The 22,135-nt window shown below is 49.6% G+C and overlaps 12 non-coding genes and 1 pseudogene across 12 annotated transcripts; all 13 read right to left on the bottom strand.

Annotated features, from left to right (window-relative positions):
* Positions 1–846: 846 nt before the first annotated feature.
* Positions 847–928, bottom strand: TRNAS-GCU (transfer RNA serine (anticodon GCU)). The gene has a single exon. It is a non-coding gene; the product is annotated as a tRNA-Ser (tRNA).
* A 76-nt stretch (positions 929–1,004) lies between these two features.
* Positions 1,005–1,086, bottom strand: TRNAS-GCU (transfer RNA serine (anticodon GCU)). Its single transcript has one exon. It is a non-coding gene; the product is annotated as a tRNA-Ser (tRNA).
* A 3,574-nt stretch (positions 1,087–4,660) lies between these two features.
* Positions 4,661–5,939, bottom strand: LOC149342538 (uncharacterized; annotated as a pseudogene).
* A 2,210-nt stretch (positions 5,940–8,149) lies between these two features.
* TRNAS-GCU (transfer RNA serine (anticodon GCU)) lies at positions 8,150–8,231 on the bottom strand. Its single transcript has one exon. It is a non-coding gene; the product is annotated as a tRNA-Ser (tRNA).
* A 74-nt stretch (positions 8,232–8,305) lies between these two features.
* Positions 8,306–8,387, bottom strand: TRNAS-GCU (transfer RNA serine (anticodon GCU)). The gene has a single exon. It is a non-coding gene; the product is annotated as a tRNA-Ser (tRNA).
* Positions 8,388–13,468: 5,081 nt separating this feature from the next.
* On the bottom strand, positions 13,469–13,550 carry TRNAS-GCU (transfer RNA serine (anticodon GCU)). Its single transcript has one exon. It is a non-coding gene; the product is annotated as a tRNA-Ser (tRNA).
* Positions 13,551–13,625: 75 nt separating this feature from the next.
* TRNAS-GCU (transfer RNA serine (anticodon GCU)) lies at positions 13,626–13,707 on the bottom strand. The gene has a single exon. It is a non-coding gene; the product is annotated as a tRNA-Ser (tRNA).
* A 73-nt stretch (positions 13,708–13,780) lies between these two features.
* Positions 13,781–13,862, bottom strand: TRNAS-GCU (transfer RNA serine (anticodon GCU)). Its single transcript has one exon. It is a non-coding gene; the product is annotated as a tRNA-Ser (tRNA).
* A 73-nt stretch (positions 13,863–13,935) lies between these two features.
* Positions 13,936–14,017, bottom strand: TRNAS-GCU (transfer RNA serine (anticodon GCU)). Its single transcript has one exon. It is a non-coding gene; the product is annotated as a tRNA-Ser (tRNA).
* Positions 14,018–14,090: 73 nt separating this feature from the next.
* Positions 14,091–14,172, bottom strand: TRNAS-GCU (transfer RNA serine (anticodon GCU)). Its single transcript has one exon. It is a non-coding gene; the product is annotated as a tRNA-Ser (tRNA).
* A 73-nt stretch (positions 14,173–14,245) lies between these two features.
* TRNAS-GCU (transfer RNA serine (anticodon GCU)) lies at positions 14,246–14,327 on the bottom strand. Its single transcript has one exon. It is a non-coding gene; the product is annotated as a tRNA-Ser (tRNA).
* Positions 14,328–19,299: 4,972 nt separating this feature from the next.
* TRNAS-GCU (transfer RNA serine (anticodon GCU)) lies at positions 19,300–19,381 on the bottom strand. Its single transcript has one exon. It is a non-coding gene; the product is annotated as a tRNA-Ser (tRNA).
* Positions 19,382–19,454: 73 nt separating this feature from the next.
* On the bottom strand, positions 19,455–19,536 carry TRNAS-GCU (transfer RNA serine (anticodon GCU)). Its single transcript has one exon. It is a non-coding gene; the product is annotated as a tRNA-Ser (tRNA).
* Between the last annotated feature and the right edge of the window lie 2,599 nt (positions 19,537–22,135).

Below are 22,135 nucleotides of genomic sequence, written 5' to 3'. Positions count from 1 at the left end.
AGATAGACTACCTCTTTCGAAACGAGGCATGTGCTTCTTCGAAGTGGGGATGTGCAGGGGATATCTGAGCTCAAACGCACGCTTCCTAGGCGCGATACACTCTTAGCTGCGCGGATATCTTTGCTTCTTGACCGGTATGTAGTTTCACACCTCTCGAGAGATTACTTCTAACGTGGCTGAGCGTGAGCTTCGCGGGTGCCAGAAAGTCACTTTAATCTCTACCGAAGACTGAGCTGTGCTACAGGAAAATAAAAATTGGTTAGAAGAAAAGAAAGGAGAGACGCAGTAACGGTTCCATTTCTAGCTGGACACCTCAATTACGCCGTGATGAAAGGGATGAAGGAGGGAGTGAGAGAAGACAGAGAAAGAGGCGCCATATTGGAGAGTTCCGGAATAATTTCGACTACTGGGGTTTCTCACCTAGCACTGACAGCGCATAGCAAACGCACGCCTTTTGTGTTTGGCCCCCGCCGAAACGCGGCCACCTTGGTTGGGATTGAAGGGAAGCAAGGCTGAGCATGCAACAACTTCAGTCCGGTTAACTCGGCGAGCAGGCCAGTGCCTTGATCTCATGGCCACGTCGTCTATTTTTTAATAGGGTATTTAACACAGTGATACTATGTTATGTATACATGAGCCATTTCTAATGACTTATCAAAATCATCCCAGAACGAAACATCTGGAGGACACAAAGGACTAGCAGCGAAGCAAGCCTAAGCACGACACCAAGAGTGAATGCATCTAGTTCTAAGTCCGTCTGGTCATGCAGTTCTTCAGGTCCTTTTATGCACTGCAACCGCTGCTGGCAGCCAGTAGAGTTTCAGAAGCGCCGAAAAAAAGAACCTCCGACGAGGATGGGATTCGAACCCACGCGGGCAGAGCCCAACGGATTAGCAGTCCATCGCCTTAACCTCTCGGCCACCTCGCCCGTGTATGCATTGCAGCCTCAGCTGGTAGCCAGTAGACGCACAAAGCTGCCGAGCAGGAAAAGTAAAAACAACGTTCGACGAGGGTGGGATTCGAACCTACGCGGGCAGATCCCAATGGATTAGCAGTCCATCGCCTTTACCTCTCGGCCACCTCGCCCTTTTTTTTTTTATTTATTGCCTGGCTTTGGCTCATGACATTGCACAACAAAAATACACATAACGCTATATACATACGACACTGTCGTGGTCAGCCAGCACGAGACTGGCTTCGTCAGCTTAAAATTCCCGCAACATACACAACGGCTCTAGTCTTGAGAGCCACTCGGGAGGCTCCGCAGCTGCTTTTTGGATGGCAAGAAACCAGTCCATTCTTTCCCGAAAATGAATTCGGGCCGGTTGTGCGTCTTTGTCACAATGGTAGCCTGCCATTCTCGAGCGCCATATACAGTGGAGGCCCAAGAGCATTATGAGATCAAAAGGTGCCCCATCCTCATTATCAATGCTTAAATAGCGAAATGCGTGCGCGTCAAGTGGTAGCTCTTTCTTTATGGTCCTTTGTAACACGTCCCAAAAATAAACCCCTTCCCAGCAATGCAAAAAAACATGGTCTATTGTTTCAGGCTGTTTACAAATTAAGCAGTTCGATCCCCACGGTAAAAATAAATCCTTTCCCTCTAGAAACTTTTTAACTGGTAACGTCCCGGTGTGTAACTTAAAAAAGAAAGTCTTTACTCCTGGTGGCACCCGCATTTTCTTCACCCTTTTTGAAACATTCCCTCCCGGGCCTCCACTGTACAAGGCCCTGTACATGGGCTCTGGGAAAACAATATCACAAAGATCATTGTACAACTTTTTCCTTTTACTTTTACACAAATAATCGGTGGAAAAACGTGCCGAAAGAAACCGAACGCTTGCTACAATCTCTTTGTAGTAACCAAAAATTCCACCAGAGAGCTCTTCTGTGGATACCACAAACTCCGGCAGCAATCGCCGCAGCTTCACTTGGCACACTGTGCGCAAGAACGGGTCTGTGACGTCGCGAAAAAACAAGAAACGGTTCACCAGCTGCCTTAAAAAGAGGTGCCCTAGCCCTAGCCCCCCGTCTTTTACCCGCCGGAACAGGTTCGTTCTGCTACAACGTTCCCATTCGGACGCCCATATGAAAGCTGCAAAAATCCTGTGTAGCTTCTGAACGTTCACACGTGAGCAATGCAAAACCTGCATCACATACCAGAGTTTGCTAATAAAAAAAAAGATTGCAGACTGTAGCTCTGGCGAAAATTGAAAGGCTGGTGCCTTTCCATTTCCCAGCTCGGTCACGTGCGTCTTTAGTTTGCTCTTTCCAGTACTCCTCGCTATCGCGATAAGCATCGAGCGGAACGCCCAAATACTTGCCCGGGGTCGTCGCCCACGGTACGTTGACGAAATGGTCCGGGTGGGTTGGCCACCATCTATGCAAGAGCCCAAGGCACTTGGACCAGTTAACCCCGCTACCTGTCACTTCGCTGAACGCGCGTACACACCCGACAGCTTCAATTATGCTCCTCTGATCAACCGTAAATACTGCAACGTCATCTGCATAGGCCAGCAGCTTAACTTCAGCTGCTTGTAACCTAAAGCCATTAATACTATTGTTTTCTATGATTTTCATGCACAGCGTTTCGATGTAAATACAAAACAAGAGAGGGCTGAGGGGGCAGCCCTGACGCACCTAACGCTGCACGCTAATGGGGACCCCCAGACTCTTGTTAACGATCAGTCTTGTGCAGTTTCGATACGCCAGGGCTACACCCTTACGGATAACTGAATCGACGTTCACATGGCCTAAAACGGTAAACAAAATTTCATGGGAAACACAATCAAATGCCTTTTCGAGATCAATCTGAAGCATCGCTACTCGCCCCCCGATGTCGTCACAGCTTTCAAGCACACTGCGCGCTTTGTGAATGTTGGAAAAAATTGAGCGCCCTTTGATTCCACACGTCTGGTGGGGTCCAACAATATCCGATATCACTGTCTGCAGTCTTCGCGCCTATACCTTCATAAAAATTTTGTAGTCCACATTAGTGAGTGCTATCGGTCGATACGCTGTAACCAATTGTAATTTCTCTATATTATCCGTTTTAGGTATCAGCACTGTATGGGAGGTCCCAAAAGACGGAGGCAATACGTTTACTCCATAGGCTTCATTGAACATTGTACACAGCACTGGGGCAATTTCGTGCTTAAATTCATTCATTATAAAATGCCGCACTGAGTCGATCTGGTCCTGGTGATTTTCCTAGGTTTAACTGATCTATCGCGTGCTCCACCTCGCTGTGAGTTATTGCCAGTTCCATTCTCTTTTTGCTTTCTTCGTCAAGACGTGGCATTGCACCAAGAAACTGATGCGTAAAGGCTACTGCGTCTACAGGAGTCGATGAAAAAAGCCTCTGGTAGTATTCATTAAAGGCTTCTTTGATGTGGTCAGTGTCTGCCGATAAGATACCCCCCCAATCTATTTTATCGATGTGATTTCTTTCAGCGCGCGCTTTTTCTAGACCAAGAGCACGTTTCGATGGCGCTTCGCCAGCAGCTGTGTCTTCCGCCCTCGCCCTCACTAGTGCTCCGCGATAACGCCGTTCTTCCATAAGCTTTATCTTTTGTTTTGTTTTCCTGACATCTATTCATTTCCCAGGCTCTTTGCATTCCTGCTTCATCAGCGTTTGAAGCAGTGCCCTTAGCTCAGCTTCGTCTTGTTTTTCCTTATAACGGATACATGTCGCCCTTTCTATTGCTTTGATTTTTAAAGATTCTTTACTTAGCTCCCACTGTTGCCAAATCTTCAGGTTCTTGCGCGGGTTTATTTTCCCTATTTCATCCTTTACTGCTCTGCAGTAGATATCGTCGTGAAGAAGCGTGTTGTTTAGCTTCCACATTTCCCACGAAAATGCCTTGCTTCGGTTCACACTTCCCAGGCAGCACTCAACTAAACAGTGGTCTGAGAAGGAGATCTCCCACAACTTCATAATGGTTGCAATCAGGGGCAAGGTCGACTGATGCGTAAATGCGGTCCAGCCGTGCATGGCTTGAGCCCTGGAAATGAGTGAACTGCACTGCCCGCGCACCCTCAATAAGTTCAGCCACATTCTCAAGGTTTCCGTTCTCGATCATTCGCATCAACACTTCAGTGCTCCTGTCTCGAAACCCCCGGATGCTTGACTTATCGCGCGCATTAAGAACACAATTGAAGTCGCCTAATACAATGAGCCGCCTCTCCGTGCAAAGGCGCTCTTGGAGGCTTTGGAAAAAGGCAACCCTTTCCTCAACCACATTCGGCGCGTACACGGTAACAATGCGCCACTCAGTGCCGTTCAGACAAAAATCAAGCGCAATACACCGGCCAAACACACACGAGAAATAAGCCTGCACCTCTAGCCCCGGCATCTTTACATAAAGCACGCAGCCAGCCGATGTTCCCACTGCTTGAGTGACGACAGCATAAAATCTAGTCGTGAAACGTCGCACCATGCTGTCGGTTCCTTCGTTGCCGTCCACTTTCGTCTCCTGCACGGCCAATACATCTATCTCGCGCTCCGTAATAAGTCGGTACACCTGACCTTGTTTTTTCCTTGCCGCCAGGCCCCTCACATTCAATGTAGCGACTCTAAAGGCGGAGGCGGGAGCCATTTTTACGCAAGAGGAAGGAACCAACAGCATGGTGCTTACCTTCCGCGTCTAGCGCGACGCAGCTAGACGCCACTGTTGCCGCCGGTATCATCCGGCGCAAGAACATCAGTCTTCTCGAGTAGTACCTTGTCTGCGGAGGAGTACCGTTTGTCGGCCGCATAGTTTGGGCGTGGCTGGAACGACGAACGCCGGGCTTGAGTCGTCTTTGCAGGGGGCTCCTCGACGGCGGGTGCTACCACTTTGTCCCCTTCGGGGCTGGCCTGGTCATGGGGACGCTTCGCCGGGGTGGTAACGGGGGGCGTGACGCTTGTTGTGCGGGCGCCGGTATTCTCGTGGTGGTCCTCGTTCAGGTCCTTTCCCTCGTCGACCACGGGCTCTGGTGGGCACGCCCCGTTCTCTGACGTCTCGTTAGAGACGCCTAGGGAGCCTCCCGTCGGCTGTTGGCTCTCTGGTTCGTCGGCCGCTTTGGTGTGGTCACTGGGAGTCCCAGACGTCGCAAGCATAGAAGCCGACTTGCCCGCCTCGTCCGGTACGGACGAGGCGGGCAGTGGCTGCTTCCTCCGCCTCGGTGATGTCCATGAGTTCCGCAGTGTCGTTCGCCTTTCCGAGCCCGGTAGCTGACGCGTAGGTACGGACGCAGTTCGCGTCCACGTGTCCGTAGCGCCTGCACTGGGAACACCTGGGCACCTTGCAGTCGCGGCGAACGTGACCCGTGCCGTGGCAACGCAGGCACTGCATCGGTCGCCCAGGGACAACAACGAGGGCCAGCTCACCGGCTACTCGGACCTGGTGTGGCAAATCATCCACCTTAATTCCCGGCTTCAACTTCAGTAGCACGGTCCTGGTGGTCGAGCCTTTCTCCTTCATGCCTTGGACACGCCAACGCTCCCGCGTCACCTCCGTCACGTTGCCGAACGCCGCGAACGCAGTCCGGATGTCGTCGTCAGCCACCCCGTGCAGCATCCAATGCAGGCGCAGCTTTACCTGCTGATCTTCAGGGTCGAAAATAATGCACCGGCGTCCTTTCACTTGTAGATCTTTGCAGGCAGCAAGTTTCTTCGCAGCTTCTGAGGTGCTCATCGTCACCGCCCACACGTGGTTAATCTGATACGCCCCCAACGCCACGACGTCGGGGAGTGCACCAGCGTTGGCCAGGGCATCCCGAAAATCTCCCACCCTGTAGGGCCTCGCTCGCACGTCGCCGTGAAGAAACACCGTGTTAAGAACAACACGTCCTGTAGGCAGGGTAGGCAAAACTATCTCGTATTCCTTATCTGCGTCGGCAGCAAACCTCTTTCCGCGGCCAGCAAGTGCCGCTATCGCCGCTCCGCCGGAGCTCATGATCCTGCGTCCGTCACGCTCGGTGGCCGGAAGTAGAATGATCGGCCACCTCGTCCTTTTTTTTTCTTTATTTCATGGAAGAACTTCCGTAAAAAGGGGGAAAAACTTCAAGGAAACTGGTTCGCGTCTGAAGTTACCGGGCTGCTTAATAGGAGCCCACCATAGCCCTAACTCAACACTGCATCCCCATCAAAACATCAAAATTCAGGGAGGCACACACATGCATCTAGGCACGGCAGCCAGCTTCGAGGTTCTTCGCGTGCAGCATATACACTCCTCACCAAAGCACACTGTTCACGAAACACAGATTTGGACGATCTTGGTGGCTCGGCATGTATGTCCATCATACGGCTTTTCCAAAGACTGAATAGTCCCATCAACACAAACAGGTCATAAGGCACAACAGAGTTTTTGCCAACAGGCAGGAATCTAATAGTGTATGGTGTAATTTTAATGTCCTTCTTAAGAGTTCGTTGTAGTATGTCCCAAAAAAAACATGGCATCACGGCACAGGATGAAGCAATGATCAATTGTCTCAGGCACGTTACACAGACGGCAATTCACATTCCAGGGTACAAACATCCCCTTGTCATTAAGAAATGTCTTGACAGGCAGCGTCGCTGTGTGTAGTTTGAAAAAGAACGTTTTAGCGGCTGCCTGAATGCACATCCGCCTAACACGCTTTAGAACACTGATGTCCAAAGACCCCAGATAAGGCTGCCGATACAATGGTGTAGGGAACAAAGACTCAGGGAGAGCCTGAGTCATCTGTTTTCTCGAGAGGCTATATAGATAATCTAAAGAGAAGCGCACAGTGAGGAAATTGAATGTGTCAGCAATCTCCTTAAGGAATCCCCATGGAGTCCCCACACGAGCCTGCACAGTCGATGCGAATAAGTAAGGCAAATGAAAACTAAGCCGCCTAATGAGCACAGCTACCAGAAACGGGTGGTTTGCCGATTTGAAAAAGAAAAAACGGGAAACAAGTTCATGCACGAACAGGTGAACAAGACCCACTCCGCCACCCTCTAAGGGAAGGAACAAGTTGTCACGCCTCATGGACTCCCATTGAGAGCGCCACACGAATGTTGAAAATATTCTGTGTATTGCTTGCACCTTCCTCCTCGCACAATGCAGGACTTGAAGGACATACGCGAGCTTTGCAAACAAAAATATGTTACAGACCTGTGCCCTCGCCAACATAGAGTTCCCTACCCATCCAAGCCTGTGTTTGCCGCCGTAGAGTTACAATTTGTGAATCCCAGTAGGCTGTACTGTTGCGAACTTGGTGCAGCGGAACGCCTAGGTACTCAAGAGGCCTACAGTCCCAGCATATGTCACCGAACTGGCTTGGCCTAGTTCCCCAATGACCCAACCAAAAGCCTTTGGATTTCTCCAAATTAAGAGCCGCGCCTGCTACATCGCAGAACTGTTTAGTCAAGTGTAAAGCCTCAAGTACACTCTTTTTGTCACAACAAAAAAGGGCGACATCATCAGCGTAGGCTAAAACTTTAACTTCACATTGAGCGAGAGAGAAACCGCGGATAGCTGCGTTGTTAATTATACTGAGACAGAGGGGTTCCAGATATAGGGCAAACAACAACAGAGACAGTGGACATCCTTGACGAACAGATGCTTCGCCAAGTCAATTTGAATCGGAGCTACATGGCCTGTCTCATCTGATACTTTCTCTAATACTGAACGTGCAATATGGATATGTGTTTGAATACTGCGGCCTCTAATACCAGAGACCTGATGCGAACCTATCAAGTCCATAATGACGAGCTGCAGACGACTGGAAAGAACCTTGGCAAAAAGTTTGTAATCAACACTGCAGAGGAAAATTGGACGATATCCCTCAACAGTTTTCAAACGATTAGTATCTTTGCTTTTGGGAATTAATATTGTGTGCCCAGAATAGAAAGTGGGAGGCAGGACACCCAGATCATAAGATGCTTGGAAAACTTCCATCAAAACAGGCACTAGGCAAGGCGAAAATATTTTATAGAATTCGCTAGTAATACCATCTGGGCCAGGAGATTTCTGGCTCTGCAGGGCAGAAATGGCTGATTGAATTTCATCCAAAGTGATAGGTCCCTTCACTATAGCACACTTCTCATCGTCAAGTCGAGGCGTCCGGACACCACCTGCAGCCGCAGCTGGCAGCCAGTAGACTTTAAAACGGCTGAAAAAAGTAAAAGATACGCCTCCGACGAGGATGGGAATCGAACCCACGCGGGCAGAGCCCAATGGATTAGCAGTCCATCGCCTTAACCTCTAGGCCACCTCGTCCGGACACCACCTTCAGCCGCAGCTGGCAGCCAGTAGACTTTAAAACGGCTGAAAAAAAGTAAAAGATGTGCCTCCGACGAGGATGGGATTCGAACCCACGCGTGCAGAGCCCAATGGATTAGCAGTCCATCGCCTTAACCTCTCGGCCACCTCGTCCTGACACCACCTTCAGCCACAGCTGGCAGCCAGTAGACTTTAAAACGGCAGAAAAAAGTAAAATATACGCCTCCGACGAGGACGGGATTCGAACCCACGCGTGCAGAGCCCAATGGATTAGCAGTCCATCACCTTAACCTCTCGGCCACCTATTTTTTTTTTCTTTATTACCGATTTGGCCGGGCAAACAAAACAAAAATACAATGACATGACAATAAAAGCACAGGTCAATTTCTAGCTAGTGCACGATGATAAAATGGGTTAAATGATTTTAGTTGGTCGAGGACAGGCAGCCACTCAGGCTGAGGAGCTTGCTGTCCGAAAACTTCCTGAGTATACATCATGCTCTCAATGAAATACTGATGAGCCGGATTCACAACAACATGTTCATGCCTGACATCCATTCGCGTACGCCATAGGCTGTGCATGCAGAGCAACATTAGCAGGTCGCAAGGCACTCCACCTGGCTCTGCACATGGTAGGAAGCGTATTCCAAAAGGAGTCAGGGGGAAATCTTTTTTCAGTGTGCGCTTCAACACATCCCAAAGAAAAACAGCGTCATGACAGTCGAGAAAGATATGTTCTATAGTTTCCACTTTCTTGCAAATAAGACACTCTACTGACCAAGGTACAAAAAGGCCTTTGCTTTGCAACCATGGCTTCACTGGGAGGGTTCCAGTATGCAATTGAAAAAAGAAAGAACGCACTGAAGGCTTCACCGGCATTCTTTTGACTCTTTTTAGCACATCCCTTTCGGGACCCAGAAGATATGCACTGCGATAAAAAGGCACTGGCAGAAACACATCAAGCAGGTCCTTGTACATCTTTTTCCTTGTTACAATGGTTAGATATTCATCGGAAAATTTTGACCGAAGAATACGGACTGCTGCAACAACTTCTTGCAAAAAAGCACTTAACCCACTCCGCCCTGCAGACATGGATGACACAACATAATCAGGCAGTGATTCTGACAATCGCACTTGTATAACAGTTCGCAGAAAATCATTATCTTGACGCAAGAAAAAGAATCTAGTGACTATCTGTCTCAGAAATAAATTTGATAACCCTAGCCCCCCGTTCCGCACCTTGTGGAACAGATTGCATCGGCTGGTACGTTCCCATGTTGACGCCCAAATAAATGTTGCAAACACTCTGTGCAACCTTTGCACTGAAGTCCTTGGGAAAGTTAACGCTTGCAGAACGTAAAAAATCCTCGCTATTAAAAACATGTTGCACACCGTAGCTCTTGCAAACATGGAAAAGTTGTGACCGCCCCATTTGCCTGTCTGAGCTTTGACTCGTTCGGTTTCATGGGCCCAATATTCTTTGCTTTCTCTGTAGTTGGTTAGCGGCACGCCGAGGTACTTTCCTGGCGTGTCTACCCACTTCATTCGACAGAATACTTCTGGCGTGGCCTGCCACTTTCCATGCCAAAAACCAAAACATTTCTGCCAGCTTATCGCACAGCCACTTGCATCACAAAAAATTACGGCTTCTCTCACCACTTCTTGCACGCTTTCCTGGTCTCTGCAGAACACTGCTATATCATCTGCATATGCCAATACCTTCACTTCAGTATGACAAAAGGCGTAACCTCGAATGTTTTGCGTAGTTAACAGCTTTAAACAAAAGGGCTCCAGGTAAAGTGCAAAAAGCAGTGGAGAAAGAGGGCAACCCTGCCTCACTGACGACAATACAGGAATAATACTACTTAGGCGGTTATTAATTATGAACCTGGATGTACAGCCATCATAAACCATTTTCACGCCATCAGTGATGATACATCTCACAATAACATGTTCCAAAAGCACGAACAAAATTTCATGCACAACTTTATCAAACGCCTTATGCAGGTCCAGTTGCATCATGGCGACACGACCCTCCGTTGCATCACAGCATTCAAGGACACTCCTAGCTACGTGTATGTTAGTAAAAATGGATCTTTCTTTTATGCCGCAGGTCTGGTGTGGGCCAACAAGGGTTTTAATTACTGTTTGGAGTCATCCGGCTAGCACTTTCATATAAATTTTGTAGTCTACGTTAGTTAAGCTTATTGGGCGGTAACACTCAACTGACTGCAACCTACTCGGGTCGTCCGATTTTGGGATCAACACCACGTGGGAAGTTCGAAAAGACGGTGGAGTTAACTTTCTTTCGTAACACTCGCTTATTACGCGCTGCAATGCTATTGCCATTTCTATTTTCAAAGCCTTGTAAAGTGCGGCACCGAGGCCGTCCGGCCCAGGCGACTTGTTTAAGCTCAGCTGCTGTATTGCAGCTTCGATTTCTGCTGCCGTTATGGGCTCCTCAAGTACCTGCGCCAGGTCCTCCTCGACTCTTGGCATTAGCGACAGGAATGCAGTTTTGTAATGTTCAACATCAGGCGTTTTAAGGCTGAACAAGTTTTGGTAATATTCTAGAAACGCCCTTTCAATCACCTCAGATTCGGAAGTTATGTCATTGCGATAACAAATTTCCTTTATCTCTTTCGAAACTGCATACTGTTTTTCGTCGCTGAGCACCCTTTTTGTGGGCGTCTCCCCAAGCCAAAATCTTTCGCTGCGCGCCCTTATCACAGCACCTCGATATTTCGTTTCATCTATTAGTTCAAGCTTAGTTTTGGTCTCTTTTATTTCTTGTCTGTACAACCCCGGCTTGACGCCTATCATGCTGAGCATGAAATCAAGCTCGGTACGAAGTTCCTTTTCTTGCTGTTTTTCTTTACGCTTTAAAACACATGGTCTTTCTATAGCGGCCACTTTCACGTCGCATTTAAATTGTTCCCATGTTTGTATAAAGTCTGTCTCTTTTTCTAACAAGCTTTTGACTGAGTCTTTTAGTTTCTTGCTAAACTCGTCATCCTCCAACAATGAGTCATTAAATTTCCATAATTCCCAACTAAACTTGACAGTCCTTTTCCTCTCCCCAAGTGTGATCACGACTAAAGAATGATCACTGAAGCTGACGTGCACAGTCTGCTACTGGGAACACAAGGGCACAACCTCAGAAGAAACATAAGTTCTGTCCAGCCTTGCGTGACTAACGCCTTGGAAATGCGTGTACTGTGCTTGTTCTGAACCTTGCATTATAATGGCAATGTCTTCCAATTCTGCCTCATTAATCATCTCAGACAGCAGCTCGGCACTAGTGTCCTGCAGGGTTTTGTTCGTTGTTCTATCTTCAGGTCTACACACACAGTTAAAATCTCCAAGCAATAGTACACACTTTTCTGTCAGCAGGAAAGGTTGAACACGGCGAAAAAAGGCATCTAGTTCGGGAATTCTATTAGGTGCATATACACACACAGCTCGCCACTCTACACCAGAAAAGTAAAAATCGCATGCTACAATCCGGCCACTTTCACAGGAAAATACAGTTTCCACGGCGACTTTGCCGTTTCGAGTTAAAATCAGACACCCTCCCGACTTTCCTTCTGCATGGCACACGCAAACACTGAATTGTGCACGGTAAATTTCAGCCATCGCATCTGTCGACTCTTCGCTTTCAATTTTTGTCTCTTGAACAGCCAACAGATCGATTTCGTTTTCGAACAAGAGACGTTTAAGCTGATTTTGCCTTCTTCGCGCAGAAAGACCTCTCACGTTCATTGTGGCAATACGCAAGCTAGATGTTAGTTGAGACGCCATCTAAATGGTTGGGATTCGCCGCTCTCGAAGTGACATCGGTTTGCAGCTCACCTCATCAAAAATCCTTCCAGCTTGCAAAGTACGGCGGTGTCAGCACTGAACCCGATCGAAGACCGGGTTACCAACACGAAGACCCTGCAAGGCACCTCCGCTAAGGCGGAGGGACACCCGACGAAGTCCTACGATCAGGAGGGATGTTCGGCTTGGGCTTGTAGGCCGCACGTCGAACAGGAGGCGCTTTGGGAAGAGGTTCCTCATGGTCCGTCCCGTCGTAGCTCGTCGCCTTGTCATCAGCTTCGTCGTGCGTCCTCTTCGCTGGCAAAGTTGACGCCGCGGGCATCTCCGTGTCAACGTCCTTCTCGTCGGTCGATTCCAAAACCGTCTTAGCTGCACCTGCCGCAGCATCATCTGCTTTTCCCGCGTCCGCCTCAGTTCTGGTGTCAGGCACAGGCGGTTCTTCTGAGTTGGCAGCCTCATGTTCCGTGGGAAGCGTTGCTTTTTCTGAGGCTATGCTTTTCGGTACTGCGTCTTCCCGACTCTCACGGGTCGCCTCTACTGCGTCGACTTCGTCCATAATATGCTCCTCAGTAGTATCCCTACGACCAGGACCAGCTACGGTAGCATATGTTCGCACGCACTGGGCGTCGTCGTGGCCGAAGCGACGACAGAGCCCGCAACGTGGCACACGGCACTCCCGACGTATGGGTCCGGTGCCGCGGCACCGGAGGCAGAGCGGAGCTCTGCCAGGAACGTGAACGAGTGCGACGTCCTCTCCAACACGCAGCTGGTGCGGTAAGTCCTCGATGGTAACGCCCACCTTCAGCTTCAATGTCACTGAGCGCGTAGTAGACGACTTGTCGACGCAGCCTTTGACTCTCCACTTGTCCCGAGTTATGTCGGTCACTTTTCCAAAAGCCGCCAGAGCTGCCTTCACGTCGTCATCTTTCACGCCGTGTAGCAGCCAGAACAGCTTCAGCCTGACGCCGTGGTTGCATGGGTCAATGACCACACAGCGGTGGTCCTTGACGTTGAACGCCTCCGCCTGTAGCATTTTGTTTTTTCCTTCTTCATTGCAGAATGTCACGGCCCAAACATGATTCATCTGATATGCCCCGAGGGCAACCACTTCCGGCAGCAATGACAGACGCTCAAGAGCGTCACGAAAGTTTTCAACACGGTATGGCCTGGCTTGGACGTCGCCATGCAAAAAAACAGTATGCAAAACGCTCGAACCTGTTGGCAAATGCGGCAAAATCAGCTGGTAGTCCTCGTTCGGTTTGATCGTACTCCTGATACCGCGGCCCGGCTGGGCCGCTAAATCCGCTCCTTGGGAGCCCATGATACACACCGGCCACCTCGTCCGGACACCACCTGCAGCCGCAGCTGGCAGCCAGTAGACTTTAAAACGGCTGAAAAAAGTAAAAGATGTGCCTCCGACGAGGATGGGATTCGAACCCACGCGGGCAGAGCCCAATGGATTAGCAGTCCATCGCCTTAACCTCTCGGCCACCTCGTCCGGACACCACCTGCAGCCGCAGCTGGCAGCCAGTAGACTTTAAAACGGCTGAAAAAAAAGTAAAAGATGTGCCTCCGACGAGGATGGGATTCGAACCCACGCGGGCAGAGCCCAATGGATTAGCAGTCCATCGCCTTAACCTCTCGGCCACCTCGTCCGGACACCACCTGCAGCCGCAGCTGGCAGCCAGTAGACTTTAAAACGGCTGAAAAAAGTATAAGATGTGCCTCCGACGAGGATGGGATTCGAACCCACGCGGGCAGAGCCCAATGGATTAGCAGTCCATCGCCTTAACCTCTCGGCCACCTCGTCCGGACACCACCTGCAGCCGCAGCTGGCAGCCAGTAGACTTTAAAACGGCTGAAAAAAGTAAAAGATGTGCCTCCGACGAGGATGGGATTCGAACCCACGCGGGCAGAGCCCAATGGATTAGCAGTCCATCGCCTTAACCTCTCGGCCACCTCGTCTGGACACCACCTGCAGCCGCAGCTGGCAGCCAGTAGACTTTAAAACGGCTGAAAAAAGTAAAAGATGTGCCTCCGACGAGGATGGGATTCGAACCCACGCGGGCAGAGCCCAATGGATTAGCAGTCCATCGCCTTAACCTCTCGGCCACCTCGTCCGCACACCACCTGCAGCCGCAGCTGGCAGCCAGTAGACCTTAAAACGGCTGAAAAAAGTAAAAGATGTGCCTCCGACGAGGATGGGATTCGAACCCACGCGGGCAGAGCCCAATGGATTAGCAGTCCATCGCCTTAACCTCTCGGCCACCTCGTTTTTTTTTTTTTCTTCTTTATTTCCTGGCTTTGGAAAACAACACGGCACGAAAAGAACAGACAAATCACAAAAGCAATAATACAAGACAATGAACACACTGAAAGTCATACTCAGCCAGCGTCAGGCTGGCTTCGTCACATTAAAACTCCCGCAAGGACAACAGAGGCTCTACCCTCGAGAGCCACTCGGGAGGTTCCGCAGCCGCTTTTTGTATAGCGGCAAACCAGTCCATACACTCTCGGAAATAAATTCGGGCGGGGCGTGCTTCCCTGTCACAGTGATAGCCTGCCATTCTTGAGCGCCATATACAGTGGAGACCCAGGAGCATAATTAAATCAAATGGAACCCCGTCGTCATTATCAATGCTTAAATATCGAATGCCATGCGAATCTAGGGGGAAATCTTTCTTCATAGTCCGTTGCAAAACATCCCAAAAATAAACCCCTTCCCAACAATGTAAAAAAACATGGTCTACTGTTTCCGGCTGCTTACAGATTAAACAATGCGAACCCCAAGGTAGAAATAAATCCTTTTCCTCAAAAAATTTCTTTACTGGCAACGTTCCGGTGTGTAATTTAAAGAAAAAGGTCTTAGCTCCTGGCGGCACCTGCATTTTCTTTACCCTCTTTAAGACGTCCGAGCCTGGGCCTCCACTGTATAAGACTCTATACAAAGGTTGTGGTAAAACAGTGTCACATAAATCGTGGTACAGCTTTTTCCGTTTTACACAGGACAAATATTCATTAAAGAAACGCACTGAAAGAAATCTAAGACTTGCGACGACCTCTCTGTAATAGCCGAAAATACCACACGTAACTTCTTCGGTGGAGACAACAAACTCCGGTAGTAGGCGCCGCAGCCTAACTTGGCAGACAGTGCGCAAGAAAGGGTCAGAAACGTCGCGGAAAAACAAAAACCGATTGACCACTTGCCGCAAAAAGAGGTGTCCAAGTCCCAAGCCGCCGTCTTTTACCCGACGGAATAAATTTGTTCTGCTGCAGCGTTCCCATTCTGCAGCCCAAACAAAGACAGCGAAAATCCTGTGGAGCTTCTGTATGTTTACACGCGAACAATGCAAAACTTGCATAACAAACCAAAGTTTACTGATAAAAAAAAGGTTACATACAGTAGCCCTGGCGAAAATCGATAAGTTGGCACCTTTCCACTTCTCCGCTTTCTCCCTTAGCGCTTTCGTCTGCTCTTGCCAATATTGCTCGCTTTGGCGGTAACCATCAAGCTCAACGCCTAAGTACTTGGTTGGGGTTTTCGCCCACGTCACATTTGCAAAGTGGTCAGGCTGCGATGGCCACCGTCCATGCCAGAACCCAAGGCACTTGGCCCAGTTCACCCCGCTTCCGGTAACCTGAGAGAACTCACGGACACATTTGACCGCCTCGGTTATACTCTCATGGTCAACCGTACAAAGTGCAACATCGTCCGCGTAAGCCAGCAGCTTCACCTCGGCTGCTTGTAACTTAAACCCTTTTACGTTATCATTGTTCAATATTTTAATACACAATGTCTCAATATATATACAAAACAAAAGATGGCTGAGAGGGCAGCCCTGTCGCACCGAACGCTGCACGCTAATGGGGGCCCCCAGACTCTTATTTACGATCAATCTCGTCGTGCAGTTTCGGTACGCCAGGGCCACGCCCTTGCGGATAACTGACCCAACATTCGCATGGTCCAAAATAGAAAACAAAATTTCGTGATCGACACAGTCAAAAGCTTTCTCAAGGTCGACCTGGAGAATGGCCACCCGACCATTCGAGTCATCACAACACTCAAGCACACTTCGCATCTTATGAATATTGGACATTATTGACCTCCCTTTTATCCCACACGTCTGGTGTGGCCCAACTATATCCTTAATCACCGTCTGCAACCTCCGAGCCAAAACCTTCATAAAAATTTTATATTCAACATTCGTAAGTGCTATGGGTCTGTAGGCTGTAACCAGTCGCAATTTATCTATTTGATCCGTTTTAGGAATGAGCACCGTATGGGATGACCCATATGACGGAGGCAGTGCATTTACTGTGTAGGCTGCGTTAAATATCACGTTCAAAATAGGGGCAATTTCGTGCTTGAATTCTTTGTAAAAACGCGCGCTGAGCCCATCTGGTCCCGGCGATTTACCGGGGTTTAAACTGGCGATTGCATGCTCCACTTCGGCTTCACTGATAGCCATTTCTAATCTCTCTTTTACGTCATCACCGAGACGCGGCATCGCCGCCAGAAACTTATCTTTAAACGTGATAGTGTCTACCACGTGGGAAGCGAAGAGCGCTTGGTAATGCTCGTTGAAAGCTGCTTTTATGTGGTCGTTGTCCGCCGACAAGACACCGCCCCATTCTATTTTGTCGATGTGGTTTCTTTCAGCGTTTGCCTTTTCCAACCCTAGCGCTCGTTTTGATGGCGTCTCCCCTGCAGCTATGTCTTCTGCCCTTGCCCTTACTAACGCTCCCCGATACCGTTCTTCTTCCATCAATTCTAGTTTTTGCTTTGTTTTCCTCACATCTTCAGTCCATTTCCCCGGCGCTAGAGATTCCTGTTGAAGCAGCCTATGGAGCAGCTTCTTTAACTCTGTCTCTTTCTGTTTTTCTTGAAACCGTATACAGGAAGCCCTCTCTATTGCTTTAATTTTTATAGTTTCTTTACACAGCTCCCACTGTTGCCATATGTGCATATTTTTACCGGGGCCTATTTTTGCAATTTCATCTTTTACTATGCTGGTATACAGTTCGTCCTGCAAGAGTTTATTATTGAATTTCCACATTTCCCACGAAAAAGAATTCCCTCTCTTTACCATCCCAAAACAACATTTAACTAAACAATGGTCTGAAAAAGATACTGGCACAACATCGTAACTATGACATTCAGGTAAGACATCGACGGATGCATAAATGCGGTCCAGCCGTGCATGGCTAGAACCCTGAAAGTGTGTGAGCTTTACTGCACGCGTTCCCTCAAGACACTCTGCCACATCTTCCATGTTCCATTTCTCAACCATTAGCGATAACACTTGTGTGCTGGCATCTCTAAAGGGTCGAGGGCTTGTCTTATCTCGCGCACTAAGTACACAATTAAAATCGCCCAGGACGATCAGCTGTCTGTCACTACGAAGGCGCTCTTCGATGCTATAAAAAAAACGCGCCCTTTCTTCTGCTTCATTAGGCGCGTACAGACAAATAATCCGCCACTCGACGTTATTCAATCGAAAGTCAAGGAAAACACACCGGCCCGACATACAAGAGAAATGAGCTTGCACTTCTAGCCCCGGCAACTTCTTTAGAAAAAGAACACAGCCAGCCGATGTGCCTACAGCGTGGCTGACTACAGCAAAAAACGAGGACGTGAAACGTTGCACCATGCTCCCGGTCTCTTCTTCGCCGTCTACTTTCGTCTCCTGCACAGCCAGTACATCTATGCCGTGCTCCGTTAAAAGCCGAAAGAGCTGGCCTTGCTTTCTCTTTCCTGCCAGACCTAACATTCAGGGAGGCGACTTTCAGCGGAGATGCAGGAGCCATTTCTACATAAGAAGAAGAGACCGAAAGCATGGTGCTTACCTCTCGCGTCCAGCACATGGCTATACGCCGCCGCCGCCATCGCCGCCGGCGTCATCCTGAGCGTGCACCTGGCCCAGCTCGGGAGGCGCCTTGTCGCCGGCGCGCTTCTCGCTCGCAAGGTTAGGGCGCGGCCGAAAACTGGCCCGCCTTGCTTGAGGCGTCTTTGCTGGTGGTTCCTCTACGCTGGGCGCCGCCTCCTTGTCGCCGTCGGGGCTGGTGTCTCCATGGGGACGCTTCCCAGGCGTAGCCACAGTGGTCGCACGGCCACCGGTGTTCTGCCGATGACCCTCGGTAGGCTCCTTCGCTACAAAGTCCATCGGCACTGGTAGGCTTTTTGCATCGCCCGAAGTCGCCTCCTTTGACTGAGGCGAGTCTCCCGTTGGTGGCTGGAGTCCTGGTGCACTGGCAAGGGGGGCGTCGCCGCTTGAAGTCGCCGACGTGTCCAGCGACACAGGGAGGTTGCCCAACTCGTCGGTACCCCTCGCTGCGTCCTCAGCCTCCGCGACATCCATCAGCTCCGCGCTGTCTCCTTTACCTCCGAGCCCGGTCGAAGACGCGTAGGTACGGACGCAGTCCTCGTCCGCGTGTCCGTAGCGCCTGCACTTGGAGCACCTGGGAACCTTGCAGTCGCGACGAACGTGACCCGCGCCGTGGCAACGCAGGCACTGCATCGGCCGCCCGGGCACCACCACGAGAGCTAACTCGCCGGCGACTCGAACCTGGTGGGGCAGCTCGTCCACCTTCATACCTGGCTTCAACTTGAGCAGCACTGTTCTCGTGGTGGATCCCTTCTCTTTCATTCCTTGAACGCGCCAACGCTCCCGCGTCACCTCGGTCACGTTTCCGAACGCCGCGAAAGCAGTCCGGATGTCGTCATCGGCGACGCCGTGCAGCATCCAATGCAGGCGCAGCTTCACCTGCTGATCCTCCGGGTCGAAAACAATGCACCGGCGTCCCTGTACCTCAAGCTCCTTCAAGGCGGCTAATTTCTTCGCGGCTTCTGGGCTGCTGAAGGTTACCGCCCACACGTGGTTTACCTGGTACGCCCCCAACGCCACGACGTCGGGGAGCGCACCAGTGTTGGCGAGGGCGTCCCTGAAGTCTTCGACCCTGTAAGGTCTCACACGCACATCTCCGTGCAAAAAAACTGTGTTTAGAACAACACGTCCGGTGAGCAGGGTAGGCAAAAAGATCTCATACTCCTTGTCTTCGGCGCTGAACCTGTTTCCGCGGCCATCGATGGCCGCCGTCGCCGCTCCGTGGGAGCTCATGATCCTGCGTCCGTACACGCCAGTGGCCGGAAGTAGAATGTCTCGGCCACCTCGTCCGGACACCACCTGCAGCCGCAGCTGGCAGCCAGTAGACTTTAAAACGGCTGAAAAAAGTAAAAGATGTGCCTCCGACGAGGATGGGATTCGAACCCACGCGGGCAGAGCCCAATGGATTAGCAGTCCATCGCCTTAACCTCTCGGCCACCTCGTCCGCACACCACCTGCAGCCGCAGCTGGCAGCCAGTAGACTTTAAAACGGCTGAAAAAAGTAAAAGATGTGCCTCCGACGAGGATGGGATTCGAACCCACGCGGGCAGAGCCCAATGGATTAGCAGTCCATCGCCTTAACCTCTCGGCCACCTCGTTTTTTTTTTCTTTATTGCATGAATGAATACATCAATAAAATATCGTAGTTGTCGTGCCCCTTGGCAGACAGCCGTGTCTAATGGACTTTCATTAACACAAGTTGGTCCATCAGACTCAATACATCATCCGCGCAATCTTGTTGCTTCAAGACTTCTCTTAACTTATACACATGTTCCACAAAATAACCACATACCGATCGTGCATCCAAGTCACAATGTCTTACAGCCATTCTACTCCTCCAAATGCTGTGAAGGCCCAATAACATAATCTGGTCATACTGTGCAACATCACTTTCAGTGGTCAAGTACCGAATTCCGCGCGGTGTCAATGGCAAGTCCTTTTTTAGGGTTCTTTGCAAAACATCCCAGTAGAACACCGCATCCCAACAATCGAGGAACACGTGTTCTACCGCCTCCGGTTTTCTACACAGGAGACAGTTCGAGCCCCAAGGAACAAAAAGGCCCTTTTCCTCTAGCCATGTTTTTACTGGTAGCGTTCCTGCGTGTAATTTAAAAAAGAATGTTTTGACGCCAGGTGCAAAAGTCATCTTTTTAACTCGCCTGAGAACGTCTTTCCCAGGTCCTTCACAGTATAAGGTTCTGTACAGTGGCGCTGGAAACAACTGTTCAATAAGATCCTTGTATAAGCGCTTCGGCGTTATATTCGCTAAATACTCTAGCGAGAACCGCACTTGCAAAAACCTGAATGACCAGACAACCTCTCGCATGAAGCGAGACACTGTGTACCGCCGAGCATTGCACGAAGAGACAATGAATTCTGGAAGTGCACTGGATAACATGGTTTGTATGACTGTTCGCAGGAAGGGGTCATTTTGGTCACGCAGGAAACAAAACCTTAAAACAACCTGCCGTACATAGAGATGCATTAGAGACAGTCCCCCGACCTTTACTCTCCGGAAGAGATTATCTCTGCGAATTCGTTCCCAATTGGACGCCCAAATGAAGACCGCAAAAACCCGATGAAACCTTTGGATATTGGTTCGTGCACAATATAATACTTGAAGTAAATACATGATCCTTGCCACAAGAAAGGTGTTACATACAGTTGCGCGCGCGAAAATAGAAAGATTACGGCCCATCCATCCCTTGGTCCGGTACCGCATTTCTTCCGCTTTTTCGTTCCAGTAATTGGTATTTCCCCCTATATCTGTCCAGCGGGACTCCCAAATAAACTCCGGGAGTTGTAGCCCATCGGACCCCGCAGAACAATTCTGGTTCCAAGTCCCATTGCCCATGCCAGACTCTGAGACATTTATCGAGATTAACAGCGCTACCAGTTTGCCTGCAAAACCTTTCGGTTACTTGTAACGGAAGGGTTGAAATGCGGGCCAGTTGGTACATTGTAAACGGAGAAAAAACCAGTCACACAAGACGACGGACAAGAAGAGTGTACACACCACAACGACTGGACTAACAACTGAAGTTTATTGGAAAATACATGGTCCGAGGAAGGCCAGCAGAGCATGCGCAACAGCATCATCACTAATCACTGCGCAAAAAGAGACAAAGACAAGAAATCTAAACTATCGTGGACGACCTAAAAAAGCAAATTCTTTTTCAAGTAGGCGCACCGAAGTTGTGCTTATACAATCAGAGCCTAACAAACCGATATGATATGCCTCCAGTATTTCCCGCTCCTGTTTTCCCTTGCCTCTACCAAGAATGGTGGTATTGCCGAACAAAGGATAACAGCCACATTCATTGCAATGGCGAGGCAAGTTTGCACCGCCACCGGACCCCAGGGAGGAGTGATGCTCACGAAGCCGGTCATTAATACACCGGCCAGTTTGGCCGATGTAAACTCTCTCGCATGTGAGGGGGAACTTGTACACCACCTGTGCGACACATGTCGTGAAGCGATTCTCATGCTGCGTTGTGCAAACGTGGTTCCTTTCCCTGCCTCGAGAAATGCGCGAACAGAGTCCCGACAGCTTGCAAGGAGCAGAGAACACCATGCTCACTCCCTGCTTGGCCGCCACTTTTTTCAAGTTGTGGCTCACTTTGTGCACGTACGGCATGACCTCGAACTTCTTTCGTTCAGTTGGCCCAACGTCACTCTTCTTCGTGCGTCCTTTCTTGAGGTTCTGAAGCAGCGATTCAGCCACTGCCTTCAAAAGTGGTTTAGGGAACCCCGCGGCTTCCAAACCTTTGCACTGATTGTCAAGGCTGGTTTTGATGGCATGGTGACAGCTTTTTCCCAGTGCATTGCGGAAACAGTTCATCGCAATCCCTCTCTTTACAATCTTAGAGTGCGCAGAACCGAAAGGTAACAAAGCTTTCTTGCTTCTAGGCGAAAACATCCAGCATAAATGGCCATCGTCAAGGAATGTTAGTTGCAGTTCTAGGAATCTGATAGAATGATTGCTAGGGAGTTCATGAGTAAAATTAAGACTGCGTGAAGAAGCTTTAAAAGCAGTCAAAACATCGTCTACTGCTGCGGGCAGAGTGTCATTAGGTGAAAGGTCTAAAAATACTAAAAAATCGTCCACGTACCTAAAAACTTTGCACACACGCTTGTCATGAAGTAAGTTTTGAAGTGTTCTGTCAAATTTTGCTAAAAATATCTGGGAAAGCACTGG

The sequence above is a fragment of the Amblyomma mixtum genome, chromosome 5, assembly GCF_055824585.1.
Source record: "Amblyomma mixtum isolate Tamu chromosome 5, ASM5582458v1, whole genome shotgun sequence".
NCBI classification, from domain to species: Eukaryota; Metazoa; Arthropoda; class Arachnida; order Ixodida; family Ixodidae; genus Amblyomma; species Amblyomma mixtum.
This window is presented reverse-complemented; position numbering and strand designations above follow the sequence as displayed.